This window comes from Epargyreus clarus, unplaced genomic scaffold (assembly GCF_041222505.1).
Source record: "Epargyreus clarus isolate Ecla_fem2 unplaced genomic scaffold, WU_Ecla_fem_2.2 ptg000011l, whole genome shotgun sequence".
NCBI classification, from domain to species: Eukaryota; Metazoa; Arthropoda; class Insecta; order Lepidoptera; family Hesperiidae; genus Epargyreus; species Epargyreus clarus.
The window spans coordinates 4,970,936-4,982,298 of NW_027332219.1; the positions used below are offsets into that span (position 1 = coordinate 4,970,936).

Genomic DNA, 11,363 nt, shown 5'->3' on the forward strand with positions numbered 1-11,363 from the left:
ATGGGAACCTAAAACATACACAGAAATACAATCACTACACAGAAATAGTATTAGAAAAAATATCGACTTAAACATCAAATTAATAAATATAACTTTCACATTAGTAAATGATTTGTGTAGTTTCTTACGATATATATACCAATAATGTACCTTCTGGACTATTTATTAATTTAATCTATGATACATGGATACGCACAATTCATAACGCTTCTCTTTTACACTTAGTAATATGCCCATCTTTTTATTCGCTCTATTATCTGTGACATATATTTACGCTAAATTTAATTTGAATTATTGAAAAATCGATAATAACTTCTTGAAATTGAAATACTTACGAATGATAAGTGATTCCACCACCTTGGGTGATTTTTCCGCTGTAGTTTGTGCAAAATATCATGACACAAGACGGCATTTTTAATCACTTTTCAACACAGAAACTTTGACATAGACACGACCATTCTGAGAGGCGCGCGGCCCGTGACTAAGTTGTCATAGGCCAATTAGCCCATGAATCATGTGCCAAATTTCGAACGTGTATGACTCATCTACGTCTTTATTAGTAGTATATCGATGATTCTAAAATATAAAATAGAAAAGTATTTAATAAGTGACGTAAAGTATTAACAACCAGCAATATAAATGGATCAATGCGATTTGCCTGTGACATTTGGCCGAATGTTACAGGTACATCGCATTTTTCATTAATAAATGCACTTTGTTTATTCATATTTAAAACACTTTGTACACAAATTATTTGTACCATAAATCATAATGGCGTTTTGATTTTGTGCTGTCAAGTCTGTCAGTTGTAATTGTACGTTTAAAAATAACAAACACTCTTTTACGTTATTTTATCAATCCAGAATTCAACATAGCTTATGTTGATAAAACATATTATTTTGATAATATGGTAATATAATTTTGAATTTTATAATGGGAATATAAAATATACTTCACGCAATTTTAAGATTTCTGCACGGATTATAAAAAAAATGTGTATTACTGCCATCTGTGTTCAAGTTGACGAATTAAGGTTATCAAATAAAATAATAAGGAATGTAAAATAATACTTTATTCAATTATATCCATATTTTTCTATTGACAGTCAACAACTCGGTTGCCTGGAGACTTGATATCCAACAGTCCTCCACCGCTATTTTCACTTTCACCACCAGGGGCGCCGGCAGCATTTGGTCAAGGTGATGGCGCACCAGTATGCCATTTTCAGTTCTGACTTCATAATGGAGTCTACTTAATCTTCGGATGACGACTCCGCACTCCCATTTAACTCTTGGGTTGGTGTAACTGCGGACTTGTACCTTATCACCTTGTCCGAACTCCTGCGTTAGCGGTGCATTGTAATGTAATCTGGATAGTGGGGCGGATTTCTTAAATAAGGCATGCATATAGGTTCTTACCTCTCTGCCGAACATTAACTGATAAGGTGATAACTCTTTTGTATTAGGTGTACGTCTCAAGCGTGCCTTGACAGCTAACAGTTTATCAAATAAACTTCCGCTCTTGCTGATATAAAAGAACATTCAGGTATTAGCCGATTATTTTCTTTTTGTACATTCAAAAATTTAAATTTTAGCTTTGTATATATTTCTTCAAATTCGTACCTGTATTTTATTTCCTCTTCTAAATTTTCTTCTTCTGTAAGCCATTCAATATTTTCTTGAATCGCGTAGAATTTGTTCAAATTTTCTTGTAAAGAATTCAGTCGTATATTTATTTCTTCAATGTCAATTTTTTCTATTCCCGAAATGTAATTTTCGGTTCGTTTCATTAACCCACGTAATGTGGCTCGTATTTCCTTATTGTTTTTTAGTTCATTCGACATCTCGTCGCCAATATCAAATAAAATAATAAGGAATGTAAAATAATACTTTATTCAATTATATCCATATTTTTCTATTGACAGTCAACAACTCGGTTGCCTGGAGACTTGATAGTTGGATATCAAGTCTCCAGGCAACCGAGTTGTTGAAAGGTGTTACTTATTTTCGTTACGGAATTTCTCGATTCGGTCGCCGCGCTCAAAGCCCGCGATAAAAGCTATGCAATAGCTTAAAAAAAATATCTCAAATGTATGTGAAGTCTTTCAATACGCACTTGGCCAGCACGGTTGACTATGGCCTAATCCTTCTCATTATGAGAGGAGACCCGTGCACAGCAGTGGGACAGTAATGGGGTGATGATGAAGTAACGCAAATGGATCACCGCGCAATGGGTTAAGATTATAAAATATTCACAATACTATGTCATTTTGATTCTGATTTTGTATGTATGTCATGGGGCATACAAGAGTAAAATTTTGCGAAATAGCGGTAAATATATTGACATCAAAAAAAGTTCTGTAAAGAACCCACGTTAAATTAAATATCTTGGACCTTGACTTTGACATTGAAAAATGAAGGCTGAGGACTAAGTTGAAACGTCTCGGCTAAGTATGTTTCCTGTACCATATCCTTCAAACCAGAACAGCAGCGGTTAACTGCTACAAGGCGAAAATAAATGTTTTTACTTAAAAAGAAATTCAATTACCGTTAACGGACTAAACTCTTTGAGCTTGTGACATGACACAGTGTAGTATTAGTAAAATAGTGATAAGTGAACATTATAGAACACAAGAACAATGTGTCTACTCCCTTACGTGTTAAAACAAAGAAGTGCAGTGTCAGAGAACGCTACCTTCATTATATGATTATTTAGCAGTTTAAGTTAGCGTAATTACTCATTAGTCTTAAATTAGGCTACATCGTAATAAATATAAAGTAATTATTACTAACTTGATACTTTGTACACAAAAAAAATACCGTTAACGAAGCATTAATACGATATAATGGAAAAAACAAGCATGCAGTTTATATCCAGAACAAGAACAAGTATTTAAAGATTTTATTTTATATATTGTTTTCGCGTCACTGACACCTTAAAATACTGGACACGAAACTGGTTTCGAAGTGCAACCGGAAAACGACGAGACATGGTTGTCGCCGACAAAAACTTTGGTTGATACTTGATATCATATAGTATACTTTTTTATCGGTTATGTATTGGCTTTGCTTGTTAAGAATCTTCCCATGTATTTCCTGGTAAAAACATGACAAATAATTGCGGGTAGCAATAGCATATTCACTTATAATGAGAACATATCCAATCTTAAAATTTAGTTACAAGCATTTATAGCTTAGTCCTCAGGAAATGTGGTATGATCAAGATCATGGGTGATAGTGAGATCAGTTGAACTGAGGTGCTCTATTAAAGTCGCAAGTAATAGTGTAGCGACTTTGCACAACTCGGCAAGACATGGCACTACAAGATTCTGAATCTCGGTATTGAAGTTCTCTCAACTTACATACAAGCTCCGAAATTAGACTATTGGAATAGGGCCGCTGCCCAAGAATGTGAAAAATCGCTTTGCAAAAATATATTTATAAATCGTATAAAATACGTGAAGCAAGAACTTTGTACCCCTTTTTACGAAAATTACGCGGACGGACGAGTATGAAATTTTCCAGGGTTACAGTTTATATAGAGTAGAAGTGCATAAGGCTATTTTTAATACATAGAAAATACATTAAATCAATAAAAATAACGTACAAACGCATACATATAATATAACCCTTTTGTCTAAGGCAGTGCTTCCAGATGCACTGTGATTACAGTAGATCTACCGTATATTTTTTAAACCTTGCATATTTTTACTGTATACTATGTTGCCAATATACAGTGTAGGAATCTACCGTATTTAGTTACAATGTTATTTAATTTATGTAAATAACTTTAGTTTGATGACGTTGCCGACTTTTATGTTTTGGTTGTCAAACTTTTTTGTTTTTTGTAGTAAAATTTCACAGACCTGTGTCTCTGAAATTTTGGCAACTGTTTGCCAAAATTTTATCTAGTTGTTCTTTTTATTGTTTTTATTGACAATATACGAGTACATTCCTTTCCCTCCTTTCTATAAAAGTTTCGTAGGAACCGTGCATGTATAATGTCTAAATCATAGTAAATAGGCCACCAATATTACATAAAATAGTTTCGTTAATATTTGTCTCACAACTTCTGCGATTTTAGATATAACAGCAAAAATACCTTAACATCAGCCTGTACATATTCGTAGTTGCATCGATGGAGGCACACGTCCATTTTTATAACAAAAAACTCGAAATCCTAACCCTGGATTAGCTATGCCACAGCAGCTAAGCAAAATCGGTCATCTATAAAAAAGTCATATAAATTCTGGAATCGAAATGAATTCGTAAAACGAATAAAATAAAAACGTTATAAAACCGATACGTCAGCGCAAGTGTTAAACCCATTACAGTGTGACGTTTATTGACGTCCTCTTTTATTTATATTTCTTTCAATAAAAATAAAATCGTTCTACATTTGAATATATTTTTTTTTATATTTTGTACGTGTATATTTTAATTTAGGTTACATTTTATTTTTAAAATTGTGTTGTGTTCATACTGGTATTTATTTGAAGTCTCGTGTTGCAATTTTTATCGCATGTGTCTAAATAAAATTTTATTAACATTTCATTTCTGATGAATGCGGAATTTTGAAATTACTTTAAATTTACGATTTTATATTATTTGATTTTTTGATGTGTGAAATTTTATGAATGGTCCGAAAACTATCTCACAAAAAAATCACAAAATTAAAAAAATGTAACTACATAATATTATAGTTACTAAAAATATATTTATGTTGGCATGTAGGTAAAAGTAAAATGTAAGAAGTAAAATGTAATCATGTCCTATAATTTTACTATTTACTAGAGAAAACAATTCAAATGACTTTACTAAGCAAGCCAATAATAATAATACTGGATTAAACACGTGAGCAAGAATCGTGACCGAATACTTTTCGGTATATCTTTATATATATATATTTCTTATGTGCGTGTGTATGTCACTGAACTCCTAAACGACTGGACTGATTTTGATGAAAATGTGTGTTCAAGGGAACTTGAGAATGGTTTAGATTCACAATTTAGTCCGTGGGAAAAGGTTTTTTAATGAATTTTTAATTCGTAAGTAGTTATAGAATCTGAAACTATGCATTTGATCAAGTGATGATCTTTAGCAAAGTTGTTGTCCAATAGCCCACGAGGGTTTGGGAGTTGGTAAGACCAATTTTCGACAGATGGCACCACTGTCATTCCAATGCAGGTAAAAATTTTCCGTTTTATGTATGTTATATTATTTCTTTAAAATGCGGGCGAAGCCGCGGGCACCACTAGTATAACATAAAATATTCACAGCCACAATATTTGTCTGAAAAATATTATAGAATTAAAGTAGGCGATCCTAATACAAACTTATGTAGCATAAACTACAATAGAACCAATTACCAACATAAAATGATCTTTGGAGGAATATCTTTAATGACAAAATACATAGAAAGCAGAGATCAGCTTAAAATTGATATTGATATTTTTTACCTAATAAGTGTGCACAATTTTGTACAGTATTTTTACCCGACTGCCAAGGAAGGGTTATGTTATTCGCGCGTATCTTGTATGTTTGTCTTTCTTTATTTGATCCGATCTAACAAACGGCTGGATGAATTTCAACAGTTAAGGTTTCATTATATTTGTCTCAATGACCCAAGTGTCCTTAGATAGGTGTTAGTAAAAAAAAATCAAAATGGCGGATTTTTGGCGCGAAATAGTAACACATTTAAAAAAATAAGTTAACCGAACCTATCGAGTAGGGTACCAAATGAAAGGAAATTAAACGGAGATTATAAAAACATATTTGTATATATATAAAACAGCAAGGTGACTGACTGACTGACTAAGTAAATGACTTATTAATTTTTCAGAAATCAACGTAGAGCCTAAACCAAGGACTTTACAGTTTTGAAATTTTGCACATAGGTTCTCTATATAGCGTAAATAAGTACTAAGAAAGGCCTTTTGGAAATTCTACCCTTAAGAGGGTAAAATAGGGGAAAGCGGTTTTTTTGAAATCCTTTAATTTTGAAGCAACTTCTATAAAATTTTATATTTGGCTTTCTGGATAGGAACAAGGACGAACTTATTTATCCCCCTACGAAAAATCAACCTCGTAGAGGGTAAAATAAGGGTTAAAAGTTCATTTGAACAATCGTCAATTTTGAAGCAAACACTATGAAATTTTGTATCAGGCTTGTTGGATAAAAATAATGAAATACTACCTCTAAGGAGGTAAAATAATGACCGAAACTTTAATTTACTGTATTTATATATTTTATAGACCGTAAATGGTGAATTTTTTCGCGAAATAGTAACACGTTTTAAAAAAGTTAACCAAACCTATCGAGTAGGGTGTCAAAAGAAAGGAAATTAAGAGGAGATTACACATACAATAAATAATATATCTTATATATAAAATTCTCATGTTAGTTACCGTACTCCTCCGAAACGGCTTCACCGATTTTCACAAAATTTTATATACATATTCAGTAGGTCTGAGAATCGGCCACTATCTATTTTTTTTCTTACCCCTAAGTGATAAGGGTTGTTCACCCTTAACATTTTTTTATTATATGGCAACACAACGTTTTCCGGTTCAGCTAGTACATATATACTCCTATATATACATCGAGATGACTGTCCGACTAAATGAGTGAGTTGCTTTGCCAGAGATCAACGCAAAGGGAAACCGATGAACTTAAGCGTGTTGGAATTTTAGACAGTAAATGAGCACTACGAGGATAAAATAGGATAATATTATTTGAACATCTTTGGTTTTTGAAGCAGACACCTACTATGAAACTTTGTATTTGGCTTTCTGGATAAATATAATGAAATGCCTATTTCACTGCTTTTGGAAATTCTACTTCAGCCTTTTTGGTGCAGTCGGGTTTTTGATTTTTTTAATTAATTACTTGTTATGTTCCTTATAATTGGTTGATTGCAATATCACTTAACTTAATTATTTAAGATTTTAGAGTAGATATCGAATTGACGGTAACATCACCTCCACATCTATATCTGTCTTATAATAATTTGATGGACGATATCTCATCTGCTACTTCTATATTTAAAATCAGAATCAGAACGTTCAGTAGTTTACGATAAAACGGATCACACACATTTGCTATGGTAATCATGTATATATTGATATAAAATAATGATATAAAATAATATTATTACAAATTCGTAATAATTGGTGGATGATACTTCTCATCCTTTGGTCTATTGCTATTTCTCAGTAGAGGTCGCGTTCCGATCCAGTAGTAGTTTAAGAAAAATATTGTAACTGACAATTTGTAAGTGCCGCCGTTGGCCTATACAAAATAAATATTTCATTTCATTTCATATAATTGAATGAATGAATTGAATACACAAATGAATTCCCCGAACTATTTCGTCATAAATGCCGTCTGGCTTACTGGCTGGCTGACAGGTTCTTGAATATAACTATTTTGGAGACACAATGGCTTCCTTTACGTTTACAGCTTTGACATTAGGTATTCTAGAATGTCTACCTATTTACCATCCTCCAAAGAATCACACTAAAGTTAAAGTTCCATATAAATCGATTGAATCTATACTATATAATATTCTATTTTTACAGGCGTAAGTTGCAGCTGAACTGCTTTTTTAAGCATTTCTTACCCGCAAAACTCCCCATGCAAAAAAGCTTATAAAAATCTGAAGGTCGGCGAAGGTATCAACTTACAATCAGGTGTCCAGTCAGGTGGTTGCTTTATATAAAGATATAAAATAATTCCCAGATATTAATAAAGGATGGTCACAAAAGGTATCTTTATACAATTTCCTTTTATTCCATAACGAGCACATTTGTTGGCAGACAGAAGACAAAATTGATTGTTTTCTATTTCAAACCGCCATATCTCTAAAAAATACCGTTAACAATTTCGCGTAGGCGATGTAAGTGTTAAAAATTAACCCTAAACGTATTTGTAAAATTAACTTTAACACTCCAACTGCAGAGTTTGTTTTCGCTTGTAAAATTCTTAACACTACAACTGTTGAAAAAATCAATTGCAAGATTTAACGCCATTTATAACCGGTTATTTCTTGCCGTAAATAATGCCGTCTATTCAATTTGCTAATCTTTCAATGCGACGTGGTTATTTAATTTTAGCCTGCGGCGGTATGTTTGTGGAATGTTTGGGTGAACATCGTTATATCTATTAATGTTTTTATATTACAAATACAATTGAAGTGTCTACTGTCATTATTTGTGATTACGTATTATAGCGATATTTAAAAACATTTTAGATGTTTTAAAATTTTTTATTTGTATTATTTGCGTACCTATTATAATATAAAAATATCGATGTTTTATCTATTTTCCTGTCTTCCCGACCTCAAGTAGAACATTGATTATAATTAGGGTTTGCTTTTAAATTCATATTTATATTCTTCATAGTATAAAATGGAAATTATTATTGATTATTTACATTTTTTTCTTTTCTTCGGAATTATGAAATATACGCAAGAAAAAATGTGTTTCCCTTCTACAATATAATAATATAATAATAATAATATATTGTTTCAATAACATACGATTAAATTAATATATTTATCTTAATATCATCAACCGATATTTTTTCTAAGTAATTTTAATTTAAATTGTTTATTTTTTATTTTACTCCGTATTCTTTTTAAATGTGTTGGATGTTAACTTCAAAGAAATAAACCGGTTTTATATTACCTAACGGTGATATTTTAAGATACCTTGTTACATATTTTTAGTACTGCATAAAATCGTAAACACAGATAGTCCCAAATAATTAATAAAGTACGTAATAATTGTTTACTTCACGTTTTACGTTCACCTCCATCCAATAACACGTAACATCGTAAAATTTTACAGCCGATAATAACAATAATTCGTTTATCAACCGACCGCGGAGGGTTGAAAATAGGCTTTATTCGGAAAAAAAATCCTTGCACTGAACACCTGTCCTAATTACGAGTCCTTAACGAATACTATCCAAACCGGCCCTTATAAAAACAAAGTAAAAGTTTGTTTCTATCATCTGAATACAGAACGCTCTTATGGGATTGAAATAACAACGAAAATCGCATACACATACATTTGAAATGGTAAGAATAATTTGTCGGATGAGCATATTAGATATGCGTTCTGTCTATGTAAACAACTCTTCTATTACTGTAAGAATAACGATTAAAATAGAAGGGATTTCGTTTCGTTGGCTATAAAACTGAGTTGTTAAGCAACCACTTAGTTTTTCAGTTCGGTAACATCAGAGCGCGTTTATTACAATACTTATAAGGTTTAAATCGACTGTTTTGTTAACAGCGAAGCGGTTTGGTGCCGGTTTCATCTCGGTATACCGCTTTTTGTTAGGGCTACTTTATAATATCTTTTTTATTGAAAGTTCGTTTGTTTTACTCTTGGTGAGATCAAAGCACACGTTTCTTTAATTTGGTAAAGCGTTTCGCTACGGGTTTGCGTGAAGTTTGAAAACTGTGGCTAATTTGTAAAGAAATATTGTTTAAACATGTTTGTTTTTTATTATGTGGCAAAATTTCGTATAGGAGTATAGGAGGCTTGTGTAACGTAATGGATTTATAAAAGTTAAGTAACGTCACGCGCGGTCAGGAATGGGATGGGTGACCCCTGGTAGTGTATGTTCCTGGGTTTCCATGATATGCATCCAGATAACAAAGTCTTTCTTGATAGAAGATAGGTAGGTGGTTAATGTTAATAAGGCGATAAAGTTCTATCTAGTTCGACTATTTCCATCTATTTGTTCCCCATACCAACACCTACGTCTTTTATGTCGTAATAAACACATATTTTCTAAACTCTCGCTCCAAAATTAAAACTTTGTACTCTTCAGCCGAGTTTCAGTTTTTTACGAAATAATTATGAACGTAACTTTAGACTCAAATTACTTGCTAAACCAATTAAGAGACCTTAAAAGGTACCTTTGGATATTTATCAAAATATTATTAATACCTAATTCAATTACTTTAATCAACAAAATTATTATTAAAAATAATTCGTCGTATTTGCTAAAATAAAACTCTCGCTGGCTTAAAATAATCTCAATGCCATTACTAAACTCAATAGTTGTTTATTTAATTAACTTAAATGGTCCCTAGACTAGCTGGGATTTCTAGAACTTTGTAATCTAATAATACGATCCTTAGATGTGTATGCTAACGCCATCTCTTGGTAGATTTTCTGAAACACTTTGTATGTGTTATGTGAAGAAAACTTTGTTTCTTATTTTGAATTTAATAAACTGTAAAAAATATCTTTTGATTTACAGATTTTTTGCATGTATTGTGATTCATAAAAATAAAAAGTTAAGTTGTATTGTTAATAAATTATAAAGTATTGTATTACAATGACTATTGAATAAAAATAATTTATTTTTTGGGAAACAAATGTTTCAGATTACTTAAATTATTTTATATCACGGCGTGCGTAAATGGACGTTTTACGCACGCTTCGCGTGCGCAAAACCCCCATTTCCGACCCCGTAATATAATAGTACATTACAATACGAGGACGAAAAATTTTTTTCTGACAAGTGTGAGTTTGCAGGCCGAGCCGCAGGCGAGGACTGCAATCACACGAGTCAGAAAAAAATTTTTCGTCCTCGTATTGTAATGTACTATTTATTTTCAAATTAACCAGTGATTTAAACTATGTATTAATATAAGAAAACAAAAAGAAATTACTTACCTATCCTAAATCCAGCAATAAATCCAAAAAAGTCAATGTTAAAACCACTTAAAACACGAAATCCACTTAAAACACAATGTCACACGAAATTAAAACAAAACTTTTCCGCGCTTCAGAAAACAACAGCTTAAACATGTATACTTGGCGCGAAATTCAAATATCCGTGAGCATAACAAAAATAAAACAGTTTTGTAATTATTATGCGCAAAAGTACAATTACCACAGATAAAATAATATTCGAAAGTTAGGCGCGAAACGTATGTCAACGTGACTTACAAAGAGCGTCTGTATAGAACGCGCGTTGTCAATGCACTGACGGCTTATTTCTCACTGGATGGAAAGTTTGATAAGCAGTTGTGCTTATGCGTAGGCCATAAGCCAAGAGCTTACTACGTACTACGCTACGCTACGATGATTTGAGGCCGATATGATAGTGTTGTGATTGGTAAATTGAATTATAAGTTGTGACTTATATTGTTCTATATTTAAAATTGAAATATATTTTTACATTATTAATATTTTTGTTTTTTCTCAAAGTTTCTAAGTTTATTATTGTTGTTTTTACCCGACTCTTCAGTGTAATGTTTTCCGAGTGTATGGACCTATATCAAATTTTTTAGCACGCTGTACTATCCAAATGGTTTGACGGATGTTAACATTGTGGTG

At 32.0% G+C, this 11,363-nt stretch overlaps 1 protein-coding gene across 3 annotated transcripts in view; it reads right to left on the bottom strand.

Annotated features, from left to right (window-relative positions):
- The window catches only part of LOC140745850 (irregular chiasm C-roughest protein), a 132,065-nt gene extending 121,043 nt beyond the window's left edge, over positions 1 to 11,022 (bottom strand). For all 3 annotated transcript variants that reach the window (XM_073077778.1, XM_073077779.1, XM_073077776.1), the window contains exon 1: positions 10,698 to 11,022. The gene's annotated coding sequence lies outside the window, so the exon portion shown is untranslated. The remainder of the gene's footprint in view (positions 1 to 10,697) is intronic.
- Between the last annotated feature and the right edge of the window lie 341 nt (positions 11,023 to 11,363).